Here is an 18,323-nt window from a genome sequence, read left to right on the forward strand (position 1 = left end):
TTTCTCTATCATAAAAATGTCAGTAATTTCTCTCAGCATTTCATTTTAATTTGTCAAACCAAGCTTATAAAATACCATAAGCTTGTTCTGCTGGAGATTTGGTTGGGATTGGGGAAGCCAACTCAACATACTAGTATCATGGGTCAAATATCAAATCCAATTTTTAAAAAAAGTTTACTGAGTAGCTTCTGTGTGGCAGGCATCACCCTGGGCTGGCAGTACTGGATAAACAATATAGACCAGGTTTCTAGCTTCACAAACCCACAATCTGATGGTGAAGACATACAGGAGGAGAAGCCATAATGTTTCAACTCAGGGTAGCGATGGTGGAAGACAGGTGGGGCCAACCCAAGAGAAAGCACAGTATGGATGCATTTTTTAGAGACCTCTTGTCTTAGGAGTCCTTCACTAGATTTAGTAAAATTAAGAGTAGCGTAATGCATTTAGGTCCCTTTTTATTTTAAAACGTGAAATAACCTTTTTTTTTAGTTGGCTGTCTAAAGCAGAGTGCCCTCCTCAACGTGGGTGGGCATCACCCAATCCAATTAATCCTGAATGGGACAAAAAGACTGGATAAGGGAGAATTTGCTCTCTCTGCCTGTCTTTGAGCTGGTACATCTGGCTTCTCCTGGAACTTACACCATCAGCTCTCCTGGGTCTCTAGCTTGCTTGACTGCAGATCTTGGGAATTCTCAACTTCTATAATCATGTGAGACAATTTCTTATAATGAATCTCTCTCTGTCTCTCTACACACACACACACACACACACACACACACACACACATCCTGGAGAACCCTGACTAATGCAATACACATAGTCAACCTATGAAAATCCATCAGTTTCCAGTAGAAATGGTGTGTTTCTGCCTCCCCAGAGGGCTTCTCAACCCCATTAGACTAATTGAACTGATATTAAAATATTTCTGTCATTGGCCTAAGGTGGGCATGGGTGTTAAGTGGAATGTGCTGGTCAATTTAATTTTCCATTTAAGTGAGGACAATCCATTTCACTCCCAAAGACTCCAAAGCATTCTCCTTTCTCCTGTGAGTTTTACCTTCAGAAATGAACATTGTAATCAGAGAGAGAACCCAGGTGATCTGGAGGACTGTGTTTCTGAAAACAGGGTTCTCAGACCACCCTCCTCCTCACACCTAGAACTGTTCCATTTACTAGATTTATGTCTTTAGTCAAGACTCAAATTTCTCTGAACCTTAATTTTCTCACCAATACAACTAGGATAACAGTGTCTTCATTTGTGAGGATTGAATGACACTGTGCATTTCAGCACTATAGTAGTTTGTCACAAAAATGGGCCCCAATCACATCTTCCTGTATCTATACTGTTGGTAGTACCCTCCCACCACTGATTCTTAGATTAGCCATGTGACTTGCTTTGACTAATGGGGCATTAGCAAACATAATGTAAACAGAGGCTTAAAATGGACTGTGCATTGAGGCTTGCCTTCTTATACCACCCAAATCCACCACATAAAGATGCCCAGGCCAGCCTGCTGGAGACGAGTCTCAGCTGTCAGACAGTCCAAACATGACTCATGCAAGTGAGACCGTCTTAGACCATCCTACCCCATTTGAGCTGCCAGGTGACTGCAGCCATATAAATGACTCCAGGTGCGAAAGAACCAGCCACCTGAGCTCAGCCAAAATTGTTGGCCCACATATCACAGATCACTAGGAACATACTTGTAGTCAAACAAAGTCAGCTTTATTAAACTTGGTGTAGCAAGGGAGAGTTCCATCAGAGGAACCAGTAAGGGGGAGCTGGGAGGGGTTTATTATAGGATTTGGGTGTCTGCTGGGTAATTCTACAAAGGGCATTGTGAAGCAGGGGCCAGTATTTGATTGAGTGCTGTCAGAAAGTGGGAGAAATTTGGTGGCTGGGTCTCTTGGTAATTTTTATCTTCAAGGGAGGTGGATTAACATGGGACTAAAGTTGTCAAAGGTAAGTTATATTAGCTGGAAGAGGGGGAGGTTTAGTTGTTTTTGAGGTGCAGAATGCCCTTTTCTCTGTATACTTCCAGGCATAAACACAAAATAGTCTTCTCTCTGTCTTATTCCACAGCCAAAGAATGGTCTTGTCTAACTATTGTTTATATGCTGTGGAAATTGTTTATATACATTTAGAAACACTACAGCTGCCAGCTGCTGCTTACTAACTGTTGGAGATACTTTCTCCTTTCTTATACAGAATCATGAGCAAATAAAATGGTTGTCTTAAGCCTCTAAGTTTTGGGTGGTTTTTAATTCAGCAATAGATAACTGAGAAGAGCACTGTGTAATGCCTAAAGTGCTGTGCAGACTTTCTAATTCCTTCGGTGGTATAAATGCAGAAAGCTCCAACTCCATGGGATTCTGAGTGGAAGAGGTAAACAGAATGTGGGTGGTCGACCAGGACCTTCCAAGGACAAGGGACAGGAAAGGGCCTCTGAGGCCTGAGGTAGCCACATACCTGGCAGCAGACAAGACCTTTCTACTCACCTTCTCCTTGAGTCTGGCGCTGCTGCTTTCGGAATCTGTTTCCTGAGACCAAACCATGATGATTCTATCTCCTTTCCCAGCCCCTCCCTATCTGGGTTCCACCCCTGGCTTGAGAGGCAGCAGGACCAAGGGCAGGCTCCCTGGACCTCTTCTTGGTTAACATCTCTGACAGGCATGGGAAAGACTATGATCATCTGTACATGAGCCATCTATTCTGTTCACAGAGCCTTCCGTGGGTTCAGGGACCACAAACCATAGTGAAGCCTATTTGTTTTTTGGTAGGAGGATACTTGCACAGAAGGTGCTGACCCACTTCATGGAGGCCTAATGAGAGAGTAATAACTCTTGGTTATTTTTTCGCCCCTTGAATGGTCAATAATCCAAGAATGAGCTCTTTTGCTTTTCGACCAGGTAACCGTTAGCTTAAATCATGGTCGGCCAGATCCAGGTCGGCCAATCTCCTGAGGATAGGTCCTACTTCTTCCAGTTATTTCTTCTCCAGCCAAAACCTTCAGTGAAGTTCAGGGAAGAACGAAGGGGGGTAAATCTTATTTTATTCTTATGAATACTCTAGAGGCTGTTTTCTACTGACAGTACAAAAAGGGACTCAAATTGAACTAACTTCTGAAAGGTATTCTTCCACTCAACCACAAGAACGTGTTTTTCCATTCATTCTCAAAGCCAGAGGCAGTCACTTTATCACAATCTGTCAAAGTCAGGTGCAGAAAGATCCAGATGACTGAAAAGTAACCACTCATACTGGCTTCACCAAAAGGAAGAAAGTAAATCTCAGTGGGAACACTGGGACATTTGTCTTGGTTCAATAATTTCTTGAAAGAAGAAAAGCAGCACTTACTTTCTTTGAGGGTGTTAATTACATTTGAGATGAGAAATTATTATTTTTAAATTTTATTTATTTATTATTATTATTTTTACATTCTAAGATGTTGTTATGGAGAAGTTGGGGTGGAGGGGGAGCGAGGAAGGGGAAGGGGGATAGGGCAGGAGGAGGAGGAAGGGGGGCGAGGGGATGGCTGAGGCCCGTGGCACCCCCCTCATTCTGGCAGAGGAGCCCAGAAGGCTTCCGGCGGCTGCTGGGTCGTGGCTGGGTTGGATGCGGATGTCAGCAGGATGTGGCTGAGGCCTTCAGCACCCCCACCCCAGCTCAGGAGCCCAGTGTTGGCCTGGAGGTCATGGTTGGGCTGGATGAAGGTATTAGGGGTACATGGCTGAGGCCCTCGGTCCCCCACCACACCAGCTCAGGAGCCCAGGGCACATACGAGAAATTATTATTACTAATCACAGGAGACTTTTGAATTTCAATGAACCGTTTCTTCTTTCTTCTTCTGTCAAACTGGTAGAGAGCCAAACACTGTCAAATTGCAGCGTCAGGCATCTCAACTCAAATGCAATAAACTGGACCTTCCACTCCCGGCTGTTTAGTTGTCAAACAGTGTCAATGTTAGAATAGAAATGAAATCTATACTTTGAAAACACAATCACTCAGCAAAGTGTTTCCACCCTTGGAAAAAAGTCCACTGGCCAGAGTCCTGGCTCTGTTCCCCTCTGGCTGTTTCATAAGGCTTTTGTACCTCAGTTCCTTTGTTTGAAGAATGTGTTTCTATCCATCTCACAGGATTGCTATGAGGAATAAGTGCGAAAATGAAAAATTGCCTTGAAAAATATAAAATAATAAATATACTCTTTATGAGACTTTTTAAGTTTATTTGTTACTTCATGAAATCTCACCTTAATTCTATTGCAGGAAGATAAATCGCAGCAACTTAAAACACATCCTTCCCAGAAGTAACAAGACTGTCTTGTGAACTCCTTGAGGATAAAAGCCACTTCCAACTCACTGTATATCTCCCAAGGAAAGGTCTCCAGGATATTGTTGTCCAATAGAAGATGGAATACTGAGGGGATAGATGACTGGATAAACAAATGGATGGGTGGGTGGATGGACGGATAAATGAATGGATGGACTCAAGACCAAGATGATATACAACAGTATGAGCATTCAAGTTACCAGAATATTCAAATATTTCCACATCGGTTGGTAAAAATCCCTTTCCCTGAGCTCTTCAAGTGCCCCCTGTTGTCCTAGCTGCACTGATCGCCATTCTCCCACAAAGCCTTCGGTCCTTTCCACAGTTCAGCGACTAACAGGTTATTGTCTGGCATAGCATTCTGTGTTGGCAGGCAATCTATGTGGTTGGTATCCATGCACCACCCAGCTATAAAATGTTTTGAAAATCTCGCTTGCTTGGATGGGTGACCCATTTCATTCCCGAGCTAGTTTTAGGCTATTGGCCCCAGGACAATTTTCTTTATAAATCCCATGAGAGTTAAATTTGTTGTCACTATTTCCTATCCTATGATAAAACTCCTTCAAGATATTACTTTGTAACCTGAGGTCCCTTAAGGCCTGAATTTTTGTTGTTGAGTTTCTTTTCTTCACCATACTCCAAATTTTCCAAATACTGATCAGCCACATGTGGGGTGGGACTTGTTCCTTAAGTAGGTACTTATTATATTAACTCGCTTTCTTAACAGTATTGGCTTTCAGGGATTTCCGTGGGGGAAAATGCCTGCTTTGAGTTTCATGACTAATAGGTGCATCTAGAACCGTCCTTCATTAAACTCTGGAAGAACTTGTGACAGTTGTGTGTCAGCCTCACCAGGCAGAGCTCATTTTCTGTCACATTTGGGGAAAAGAGGTATTAGCCTCACACAAGCCCTGCTCCAGCCACATTGCTGGTGCCTCGTCAGGTGGCTCTCAGCAGCCCGTGGCCTTTGGCTTCTCTACTGCTGACCCCCTGCTCCACTTCCCCTTGGTTTTCTGCAACAATCTTGAGCTGTAATGTCCCTCTCCAAATACACACACTTTCCTGTGATAACTCATAATTTTCAGAAGCAAAACAGTGCTGGACTCTACTGAGCCCTTTGTCCACTCTTCTTTTTAGACCATGCCCAGGAGGAAGGAAGGAGCTCTTTCTCACCCCTGATCAAACAGCTGAGAGCTTTAGGTAGCAAGCTCTGGGTCAGGACCTTGAAATATAAATTCTTTTGGTTGGGCCAGATTGGAGTTCTTAGGAAGGTGGCCTTCCTCTCACCCCTCCACTCCTCAAGGACTCATAAGCAGAAGGGTTACCCCTGAGAATTTATTCTCCAGGTTGGAGGCAGGAAGGGGACCCTTCCAGCCCCAGTTATATCTCTTTCTGCAGCATTTCACTGTTTCTTAGAAGCAAAGGACATATACCATCCACTTGGGAAAGTTTTATCAAAGGGAAGTTGCTGTAAGAAACATAATAGCTAACATCCAGAATGCTCACTGTAAGAAAGACCATTATACAGCCAGGGCTGGGCAATAAAATGTATCAGTCACTTCTGCATTTTGAGAAGAGAAAGACATAGCTGCTGTCATCCTTAGACAGAGAGTATATTGAATGATGTTTTACAATTAGCTCCCACTACTCTGACACGAAGAATAAAAGCATTGGGATATCTCAGTTCCCTGCATCACAGCATCAGGAAGAAGCATTGCGGTAATACAAAGGCAGCCACCTCCAACAGCACCTGCCAAATTTTAAGTAGAGGTTTTCTTCAGCCAGCATTATTCCCCATTCCCCTACCACTAGAGAACTGGCTGAATTTCCTCCTAAAAATGTAATACAGTATTCTTTTTTTTTTTTTTGACAAAGTATAATAACTATAGTGTCAAATAGTAATGTGTTAGAAGAAATAAACATAACACAAATAAAAGAAGGCTTCAGAGTTTGCTGAATGTACCAGCCCTCTTGGTCTCCAGGGTTACAAAGTTGATTTGCATCATCATTAATCGCTCTTTCCCTACCTCCCCATCCCCTCCTATGCTCCCTGGAGACCCCAACACAGAAAATGGCACTTGCAAATCCCCATGCAGGACTCCCCACAAGCTCACAGCCCCTGCCTGCCAGGCCTGGGTCTGTGCATCTATATGTTTCCAGGGCCCGGCTTGTGCCTGGTGAACTGAGCCATGAGCCTCACCAGGAAGGACTTGCAGCCTGGCTTCCAGCAGGTGGTGACACTCATCTGAGAATGAGGACAGCACCAGCTGCTGTTATTCATGTGACCCCCTTGCACTGGGGCTGACAATCTATGGCAAGGAGGGAAACAGTCTCCCCAGTCTGATCAGAGGGTCTCATCTTCACTGCTGCCCAGGCCTTTCATTACTAGCAGATAATTTCTATAATCATAACAAATAGAGATTTTTAAAAAGAAAAACTGAGTTCTGGCCCCCTTGCTTCTGAGATAGGCAGGGAGGAGCATAGGAATAAGAGCCTCAGTCCCGTTGTCCGGGTTGCGTGGTTTGCAAAGCACTTAGTAGGAGTCAGTCTTTGAATGGGGAACTTAATATGGGGAATTGGGTCCTCAGGTGACAGGAAAATAGAGGATTTTAAAAGGGGACAGAGGGCAAATGCAGAGATTAGCCACAGCAGGAAGCCACTAATACACCAGGACCCACAAAACAGTGGGAGCAGAGGGTGTTACCAGGAGCCTAAACCAGCAGATGCTGAAACTTTGGACGGACATCCTGTGGGAGCTGGGACCCTAAAAGAAGGGCTGTCTGGCAGAAGCTGGAGCTGTGAAAGGACATGCAGCCACTGCTGAGGTTCAAGAAGCAGAGCAAAAGGGAGGAAAGCACCAGGCATTTCTCCCCTCCCTCCTCAATTTTCCTCCAGGCCTCCCATTGGTCATGCCTACTAGACACCATCAAGTAAAGGAGCCTGAGAAATGCAGTCCCCTGTGATCAAAAGAGGCACAGAGGAAGGGCTGGAATGGGTCCGAGGCACACTGGGCACCCAGTTCCCATTCTTTCTTTTTGCCCTGTTTATAGATCAGGAAGACTAAGACCATGAGGTGAGATGACCATCCCATGACAAATTCCACGTAGTCCTCTGCACCATCACACCCTTGAAAGGAGGAGCAAGAAAGTGCTCAGATACGGAGATGAGAGAAGATCCCAGAAAGAACTGGGGAGATCAAAAGGCTGAGAGGGCCGTAATGAGAGTTTGCTTAGGCTGGGCTCCTAAGGATGGGCGGGTTCTGGCATTTGAGGGGTAGGGTTGTCTTGGACAGCAGGAGAAATCCAAATCCTCAAATTCCATTAGGGGACCTGGGCTCGAGGTGGTCCATGATGAAGCAAAGGGAGAGGATTAGACTGAGGCTTCCAGCTGCATAAAAATGATTTGGTAACCACATTAGGTGATTACAGTGGACCACTAATGCACTGCACTATAATAAAATTGTCTTTACACTTACAAAGCTTTTGTGTGCTGTTGTGAGTTGAGGAATCTTAATGGTCATGAGCTCCAGATAGGTGTGGGCTGGAAGTCTGATGCCGCAGCTTACTGTTATGGCCACAGACCAATTATCTAAACTTTCAGTTTCCTCTTGTGGAAGATGGGGCTGCTAACGCCTGCCTCACACAGCTGTTGTGAGGATTACCTGAGACAATAAACTTAGCAACAAAGCACTTAGCAGAGAGTCTGGCTCCTGGGTGTGGTCTGCAGGGGAGAGAATCTTCTCACAGCCTGGAGTAGGACCACCCATCCCCAAGAACCCCCCAGCGCTCCCATCCCAGGCTGGGCCAACAAGAATGCACAGTGAGGAACAGCTTGCCCGCCACGTGCCTCTATAGCTGGGTGACAAAGGAGCCCAGAGAGCACATTGAAGGTGGCAGATTACCTTCCCAGTTTGTGGCTCCTTATGGAAAAAAAAAAAAAAAAAAAAAAGACCCACAAATCACAGCCTGTCAAGACAGTCCCTGAAGCAAAAAGAGATCAGAAGAATGTACTTTTCCTGGCAAAATTTACAGCCTTCAGATGCCCATGAAAGTCCTGCAGTATAATATGCATTGTTATACAGGAAAAAAAGACAGAGAAAGACCCTTATAGGGACAAGGGAAAACTTGCTGTACTGTTCCCACCCACTGTCAAAGAGATTGGCTGTGGTCCAGGGCGTGGGACCATGGAAGATGTGGAGCTGCTGGGTGGGGGTGAAGGAGCAGCCAATGGGCCTGTGAAATGGGACAGATGTCTCTGAGTGTCATGGACCCCTGTCTGGTCTCTGAGGGCAGCAAAGGAGCCAGGAGGCCCTCACTGAACTGGAGTGACCGTGGGGAGGGCAGAGGCAGCTGGGGGAGTCATTTGACACTTATTATTGAAGGGCATGGGGGACAGAGGGCCAGCACAGAGATGATGGCAGCAGGGAGCAGGATGGGGCTGGGCGAGAGGAGGCCAGAGCACTACAGCAAGAGCATGGGTGAATCAGGCAGATGACAGCAGAAGTAACATATGTGCATCCATGCTTGACTCAAATGTGCAATGTCACCTAAGCATCTTGAAAAAAATGAATCGCTTCTTTAGGTGCTTAGTCTGCTTGTCTAGGCTTTTCTGCCCTGACTTTGGGACAGCTTCTTACTCCATGAGCAGATTAACACAACCCCACTATTGTGAGGTGCAATCTCAGTAGCTCTGTAATTCTGTCTAGAGTCAAGATAATGACTTTAAGAATAACTATAGTTCTTAGGGGAAAGGAAAAGAGAGGACAGAGGAGAGAAGGCTCTGGAAACTCTATGGAGGGCCATTGTCTCTGAAGAGGGCACTATGTGTTTACAAATTTTCCTTGGGCACCACCAAGTGCAGGGCACAGGGCAAGTCTGCCATGCTCTGCCCCACACTGTCTTGAATGGAAAAGAGACCACCCAAGGAAATGGGGTTCAAACCAGCTGGGATACGTGCTCCAATGGAGGTAGAATGCAGGATGTGCCTTCATCCCCAGTCCAAAGGCAGGCATGATGGAAGGGAAAGGGTAATTCTGGTGCAAATCTGGTGAGCATCTTGGTCAACAAAGGCTTTGGGTGGAGTCCCGAGTAGGAATGAGGGGCAGAGTTGGGGGCTGGGTGAGGATGTTTCAGGGAGGGACAGAGCCAAGGGGCAGAGGTGGGACCATAAGGCATATTCTGGAGACAGTAGGTCTTTCTGATGTGTCTGGGTGTGGCTCTCAATTTTTGGTGATTATGAATAAAGCTGCTAAAAACATCTATGTGCTGGTTTTTGTGTGAACATAAGTTTTCAGCTCATTTGGGTAAATACCTAGGAGTGCGATGGCTAGATTATATGGTAAGCCTAAGTTTAGCTTTGTGAGAAATCACCAGAGTATCTTCCAAAGTAGGTGGATCATTCTATATTCCCACCCTCAACGAATAAGGCATGACAACTAAATGTAACGTGGTATCCTGGGTGGGATCCTGGAACAGAAGATGGACATTAGGCAGAAACTGAAAAAATCTGAATAAAGTACGGACTTTAGTCAATAATTATGTACCAGTATAGTTTCCTTATGTATAATTGTGTATTAGCATAGTTGTGACAAATGTATTATGCAGCAGTATAGTTGTGACAACTGGATCCTAGCAGTGTAAAATATTAATAGTAGGGGAAATTAGGTGTGGGGTATACTGAATTCTCTGTACTAGCTTTGCAAATTTCTTGTAAATAGAAAGTTATTCCAAAATAAAAAGTTTATTTAAATATTAAAAAAGAAATGACAATAGCACCATTTTACAACCCCCCAGTGAATGAATATAGACATTAAGCATCAGCAACGGCTATGACCACAAAAAGAGAGGCAACCAGACATTATGTGTCTCCTCTACTCTTGCCAAAGGAATTAAACTTGAGTCAGGTCCAGTCTCTGTCTCCAGCTGTCAATTTGCAGAAAACTGAGAAGACAGAGGAGCATGTTCATTTGCACCATAAATGTATAATCAGCAGAATCCAATATCACCTATCAGTAGTGAAGGAGCACTCCAAAATGAAAAACAAGGAAAGAGAATGTAGCAACAAATTAAAAAATAATATTTCACCTTCAATTTTTAAAAGTAGAAAGAAATGGCTTAAAAATCATAAAGAAAGAGGCAAGATTAATTGTACTTGGAGATGATGCAGATATATACCTGGAAAAATCAAGATAATCAACTGTAAAAACTATTAGAAATAAAAGAATTTAGCAAAAACAGTTCTAAAAACTAAATAAAATCCATAGCTTTTTTACATGCAACAATAGCAAACATAACAGAAATAAAATACTCCACTTCAAGATGAAACAAAGAAAGTAAAAATGGCTAGAAATATGATTATTAAAAATGTGCAGTATGAAGAAAAATTTAAATTCTATTGACAAAACTGAAAGGACGATTGAATACATGGAGAAATACTCTGTTGGTGGAAGGAAAATCTACCATGAAAAAGGTATCAGTTCTTCCTAATTTTACCTAAAAATTTAATGTGATCCCAATAAAAATAGCATCAATTTAACATCCAAATAATAGAAATTTCTGAAAGAAAGAAGAAAGAAAAGCGGCTGTCTGGGCACCCCCTCTGAGCCCCATCTAGTGGCCTCGCCCACTGCCTGAGAACAGCTGGCTGGGTCCCCTTTCTGCAGCACCATCTGGTGGTTCACTCCCAAGTGGCTGGCTGGGCCCCTTCTCCACAGCCCTGTCTAGTGGCCGTGGCACTGCTCTTAGGCAGTTGAGAGGGTGTTGAATGTTCCCAACACAAACAGATGACAAATGTTTGAGGTGATGGATATACTAAATACCATGATATGATCACTGCACACTGTATAAATGTACACAAATATCTTATAGTACTCTATAAATATACACAATTATCATAGGTCAATTAAGAAAAAACAAATTAAAAGAAAAGATTTTCAGAGATAGAAGTAGACTAGAGGTTACCAGAAGAGGGAGAAGGAATAATGAGATGTCATTGCTTAATGGGTAGAGTTTAGGATGACAAAATGTTTTGGAACTAGACAGAGGTAGTGGTTGCACAGCATTGTGGATATAATTAATTCCACACGATTGTATATTTAAAAATGCTTAAAATGGTAATTCTTGTGTTATGTATGTTTTATCACAAAAAAAAAGAGGAAAAAAGAATTTCTATCTTATAGTTCATATCTGGCTGAGGTATCACCTAAGTACAGGGATCGGGGCTGGCTGGTAACTCAGCTGGTTAGAGCCCAGTGTTCTAACACCAAGGTCAATACAGCATCCCCACCAAGTGACACTAAGAGGAGTGTTCTCAATTCTGAAGAGATCCATATGTCATTAAACAGCTTTCCAAGGAATCCCTTCAATCTGTTGATGTCCTCTGAGAGCAAGTTTGTGAGATCTTGGACAAAATGAGTCACGAACCACGTCCAGGAGCCATCTGGTTTTTTTGCCTTCACCCTGAGCAAAATATTTAAGTAAATTTTCTTGAAGGTGTGTGTAAATGATGAAGGTATTCAGAAACTACAAGGAGCCATCTGGGAGTGTCCCGTTGTTTTGCTGCCTAGTCGTCAAAGTTACGTTGACATTCTGATGTTGTCCTTTCTCTTATACGACTATGACTTGCCTGTGCCAGTTATAGCAGCAGGAAGGGACCTCCTGGGAATGAGAATGGTTGGTGAGCTGCTGCGGATGTCACGCACCTCTTTCATGTGGCACATCTTCAGTGGCGACCAACTCTATCGGGCTGTGTTCTCTGAATATGTGAAAACCACATTATGGAATGGGTATGCTCCTGTTGAATTTTTCCTCGAAGGGACAAGGAGCCACTCTGCCAAGACACTGACTCCTAAATTTGGTCTTCTGAATATTGTGATGGAACCATTTTTCAAAATAGAAATTTTGATTCCTGCCTTGTCCCACTTAGCATCAGTTATGATAAGATATTGGGAGAAACTCTTCATGTGTATGAGCCTCTAGGGGTTCCTAAGCCAAAAGAATCTACCATTGGGTTGTTGAAGGACTCTCTCAAAATCTGAAAACATCCATGTGTACTTTGGAGATCCTGTGCCACTTCGATCTCTGGCAGCTGGGAGGATGGGCCAGGGCCCATACAACTTGGTTCTGAGATACATTCCTCAGAAAGTCTGAGGACAGGCATGCCTCTGCCACTGAAGCTGCCTATGGAATGCAGCTCTTGCAAACCAAAAGCCTGGTTCCAAGCCTGAGGGCTCTAAAGAGTTGCTGTTTTGCTTTAGAACCGGTCGTTCATGGACTTCGACCCTCTGGTGGAAAACACTTTATGGCTAAAAAGCTTAACCCAGGCGTTCAGGGGGTTTCTCATTTGGCCCAATAACGGGCCCACTGAAGAAGTGTCCAGTCCAGCATTTTCCTGCATTCCAACATTGCCAGCCTTGTCAGAGACCAGGTGATTCTGAAAGTGGACACCGGGACTCAGAAGCAGTCAGTGGACTTATCTTCCAGCATGTCACTCTCCTCATGTGCTCCGCGTAGAGGAACCAGCTGCTCACCATTTTTGTCCATCCCTCTTTAGTAGCTGTAGCATTGCAGACGATGTCTACAGTTGCTTTTGCTTCCTATGTGACATTTTTTCAGATGAGTTCATCTTCCTTCCAGGAAACATACTAAAGGACATCGAAGAAGGCCGTTACCTGCTTTGTAAAAGTGAGGCTATATGGTGCTATGAGGGACATCCTACTAACAGAGAAAGGAGATACTGTGTTAGAATTTTTAATAAGACTCTTTAAACCTTGTGTGGAATATTATCAGATAATTTGCAAACATCCCTTGAAAGAAGTCGACGACTACATCACTGAGAAACAGCACTTGGCTGCAGTTAGAAAAGACACAAGTCATCTTCTTGATCAAGGTGCCTCTCTGTGCTATGATGCATTATCTTCTGATGTGCAGAAAAATGCCTTAGAAGCTTGTGTGAGGCTCGGTGTGGTACGGAAGAAGAAGGTAAGTGATGACTGTGTATTTAATGTGAACGAACCTGCCACAACCAAATCAGCAGAAATGCTTGGTTGTAAGGTACCAAAAGGAAAGCCAGCCACTGCAAAACTTGAACAATTGTCAAACAGTTACGGAAAATTTGGTCACAAATTTTGTCATCAGAAGACTTTCATTGCAACAAGCAGGGAAGCAGAGGAAGAGACACATCTTCTCATCCTACATAAGACTCAGAACAGTGGACTTGGGAGAGAAGGGAGATGGTCAATGTGAGAGATCAGTGAGCTCGTCCCCACCACAGTGGCTAAAAGGCATTCGTATCCAACTCTGTGTGAGTGTTAAAGTAAAATAATCTTTAGGAAACATGTCTGGAAAAGCCATATATATAAGCCCCATACCGGCCAGCAGCACCTCCCAAAGAAAATATAAGGATAGAACAGTTTTTGTTTTCCTCATTAAAAAAACAAAAACAAAAACAAACCTATTTATTGTGGCAAAGTTTAAACATATTTAAAATTAGAAACAATAGTGTAATTAACTCCCATGGACCTGACACTCAGGCTCAACAATAATCACATCACAGCCAATCCTGCCGCATCTACACCCTATCCACAGCTCCCCCTCCTGTCAGTGAGTCTTCCTGAAAGATAAGGACTTAAAATATAAGAATAATGCCTTTATTACAGCTACATAATAACGTTGAGCAATATCAGATACCCAGTGTTCAAATTTACAATTGTCTCATTAACGTCACACATTGTAAAAAAATACATAGCTTGTTTGGATCAGGATCCATACAACGTCTACACATTGGAAATAGTTTGCTTTCTAAATCTTTTAATCCGTAGTTTCTTCCCCTGTCTATTTTCCTTGCAAATCATTTTCTTGCAAATGCTTTCTTTTCCCCTTGAAATTTATTTTTGTTGAAGAAACTGGGTTGTGTGACCTCTCATGTTCCCCGTGTTTCAGACTATTTCGCAGACCGTTTCCACAGTGTCAGTGTTCTCCCTATTTCCTGGAAATTGGCATTTAGGCCTAGAGGAGAAAAAGGACATCCCTTGGCACCCTTTTTCAAGAAGCTAATGAGGGTGTGTTTTACTAAAACAGCAGAATAGACCGATGCCCTGCAATCTAGCTCAGAAGAGATGCAAAAATGCCTCCTTGGATGATGCAGAGGTGAGTCCCCAGACATCAGCTGTGTGGCAGATGCTGGGGGCAAAGTCAGGATCAGAGCAGAATGGGAGGGGCTCCATGGAAAATGTCACCAAGAAAAAACTGAAATTGATGTTACGTCTGACGTGTTTGATCAGAAGGAGCACAGATTTTCAATTCCATACCAGAGTTAGGGACTAACTTGGTGGTAACCATATAGAAAACTAAGAAATATAAAAAACATTGTATAGAAAAGATATAAAAGCATAGTCCACTTCTGGTTCGGCAACAAATAATACTTACCTAGGCATAATTATGTAAACAATGAATACTGACTTCATTTAAAAGGGCAATATAACTCTATTGAGAGAATGAGAGAAGAGAATTGTATAGATTGCATGTTTACTCACATGTATATGTTGGGAGGGACGGGGCAAGAGAGCCAAATACACATCTTCTGTAGTAGGAAATCAGTCGGTAATACCTACAACTGGAAAATCAAGAAACATTAGAAAAGGCCTAAGTGGTAGTCTAATGGCCCCCAGAGAGATCCAGGGCTCATCCCTGGAGCCTGTGAATGTTATATAATATGACAAAAGGGACTTTGCAGAAGTGGTTAAGTTCAAATTTTTGAGATGGGGAAATTTTCCTGGATTATTCAGTTGAACTCAAAATATAATCACAAGGGTCCTTATAAGAAGGAGGCAGAAGGAAGTTTGACTACAGTAGGGAAGAAGTCAATGTGACCACAAAAGCAGAGATTAAAGTGATGGAGCCAGGAGCCAAGGAATGCTGGCAGCCTCTAAATATGGAAGAGGCAAGGAACAGATTCTCCACCAGATCCTCCAGAAGGAACCAGCCCTGCTGTCACCTCCGTTTTAGCCCCTTGACTCATTTTGGACTTTTGATACCCAGAACAGTAATAGAATAAACTTAAGTTGTTTTAACCCCTTAAATTTGTGGTAATTTGTTACAACAGGAACAGGAAACCAATACAGCTCATTATTTGATATATGAAGGTAAATATTAGAAGCAGCAGCTAAAATATTGAATGAGGATGATGCCAGGGCTAGATGGGATTTGATATGAGTGGTTTTTATTACAAGCTTGTTGGTACCATCTGACTTTTAAATATGCATATGTCTTACGTTACTCTGATAAAACTAAAAATGCAATTTCAAAAAAATATACCAGGACCAGGTAGTTTTACAAGTGTGTTATGGCAAATACTGAAGGTTCTTATGCAAACAGTTCTGAAGAAGAGAAAAAGAGCAAATTCCCCCACTTCACTCTACGAGGCTGGTATAACTGTAATGACAAACCAGACAAGAACAGTAGAAGAAGAGATTGGGGTCAAACTCACTGATAAACAAATATACAAAAACACTAAAGAAAGTATTGGCCAACTGAACCCAGCAATGTAGATAAGTGTATGTGTATTAGTTTTCTACTGATGCTGTAACAAATTACCGCAAACTTAGAGGCTTAGAACAATGCAGTTTATTATCTCACATTTCTATAGGTCAGAGGTCGAATATTGTCTCACTCGGTGAAAATCAAGGTGCCTGCAGAGCCGCATTCTTTTCCAGAGCCTCTCAAGGAATATCCATTCCCTTTTCATTCAAGTTGTTGGCATGATTCAGTTCCTTGCAGCTGTAGGACTGAGGTTCCAATGCTGCCTGTCAGATGAGAGCCATTTCCAGCTTCCAGAGGCTACCAATGTTCCCTGGCTCCTGGCCCTCTTCCTCCATCTTCAAAGCCAACAATCTTGAGTCAAGTCCTCACACCACATCTCTCTGACTCATTCTTCTAGCTTCCTCTTCCACCTTCAAGGACTCATGACTAACTTAACCCACCTCATATTAAGTTCCGTATATTAAGGTCTGTCACTTTAATTCTATTTGGGAAGTTCCTTTTCACATGCAAGGTAATATATTCACATGTTCCAAGGTAATATATTCATATATATCTCCTCTAGACTAGGGTGTGATCCTTTGGAGGGCCATTATCCTGCCTACCATGGTATATATATACATTTACCTCATGGTCAAATAAGGTTTATCAAAGCAGTACTATTGAAGATGTTTTATGCTAGTTTAATGTTAGAAAATCTATTAATGTAAATTCATCACAATAGATATATGAAAAAATAAATTAAGATCATTTTAATAAATACAGAAAAAGCATTTGATAATATTCAGTACCCATTCATGATAAATACTATTATTAAATCAGAGTTAGAAGAACTTCCCTAACCTCATATGTGATATCAACCTAAACCTTAAACCAAATATCATTCTTCATGGCACAGTATTTAAGCCATTTCCTTAAACCAAAATAAGGCAAGGATACTCATCATGAATAGTTCCAACTAACATTGTCCTAGCCTGTGAGAAATACCCTCACCCATACAATGACAAGGGATGGACATGGAGACATGGGGTACAGCAAAGTGAGACTTTAATTACAGCCTTGCATGCAAGGTTAAGGTGTCTGAAGGGCAGGCACATGGAACAGGTCTGTAACAAGCAATTTATTTCCTAGTATGCAAGTTCCTCCCCCCACCTCATCACTGGCTGTGAGTACTACAGGATGCACAAGCTTCCCAGACGGTGCCTAAAATTTATTATCCCCTTGTAAGGAATTTCTTTGTCTGGGGGCTCAGAATGAGCCCATGAGAAGGGCCCACTGAAACCCTATGAAAGGAGAAACACTAGGGAATGAAGAGAATAATAAAGGGCTAGTAACTCATTACCATCTCAAAGAGAGCTTTTTATCTGTTTAGAGGCCCTCTGAGAGTGGGCTGGACCAGTCAGACAACTTTTGGGCTAGGCCTGAATCAGTTAAAACATCCTCAGCTAAGTCATTCTTGAAAATGAATCACTCAGATTATTTTCTTACACAGCCATTCTAGCCAAAACAAGAAGGCTAGGAAAATAAGTAAAGGTCTTAGAAGGCAAAAATCAAGATTGCTGCTATGCTCATGTGAAATAATTATTTTCATGGGGAATCCCCAAGAGAATCAACCAACTATTAGAAATAATTATAAAAATTCATCAATTTTGTTAAATACAAAACAAATACAAAAAATTCCTACACATCAACAACAAACAATATATATGTATATATACTATACATATTCTTTATATATATATAAATTTAAATATGTATAACATTAAAAATGACAACAAACACCAAAAAGTACCTAGGAACAAATTTAACAAAATATATCCAAAATCTCCATGGAGAAAAGCATAGAACTTTACTCAAGGATATAATAGAAAACCTAAAGAAACAAAGATATACCATGTTCATGGGGAAGACTCAATACTGACACCCACATAAGTCAATAATTTTAACATAGTGGTAATCAAAATCTCCACAGGGTTTTTTTGTGGAACCTAACAAGCAGATTTCAAAATTCCTGTCAAAGAGGAAAGGACCAAGAATAGCCAACACACCCCCTAAAGAGAATAGAACATTCAGACATATTAGAAAGCCACATAGATAAAGAGGAAGTACTCACCATGCCACACTATAGTTGCTGTTTTAGGAGTATACTCTCCACTAGGAGAACTCCCTGACTGCTGTCACTGTTCCTGGCACATGGGGAGGGTTAATTTAAGTTTGCCAGATGCATGAATCAACCTTATTTGTTTTCTTCAGAAGTCAGGAACATCACATCCTCTGCATTTGGCTCCCACAGGGACTTGGGCCAGCCTGTCCTGATCTAGCTAGTTCTCCACCATCTCCTAGGGACCATTTAGGGCCACTTTATCTTCTCATAGTTGTGAAATGTGCCCTTCCCAGGTGTCAGGTGCCAGGGAGAGTCTGCTCTTACTCTGCCAGGAATGCCCACATGAGTTGGCCCCAC

The 18,323-nt window shown here is 42.5% G+C and overlaps 1 pseudogene; it reads left to right on the forward strand.

Moving 5' to 3' along the window:
* The first annotated feature begins 3,529 nt into the window (after positions 1 to 3,529).
* LOC134361617 (dihydroxyacetone phosphate acyltransferase-like) lies at positions 3,530 to 13,570 on the forward strand (annotated as a pseudogene).
* Positions 13,571 to 18,323: the final 4,753 nt, after the last annotated feature.

Source organism: Cynocephalus volans, chromosome 13 (genome assembly GCF_027409185.1).
Source record: "Cynocephalus volans isolate mCynVol1 chromosome 13, mCynVol1.pri, whole genome shotgun sequence".
NCBI classification, from domain to species: domain Eukaryota; kingdom Metazoa; phylum Chordata; class Mammalia; order Dermoptera; family Cynocephalidae; genus Cynocephalus; species Cynocephalus volans.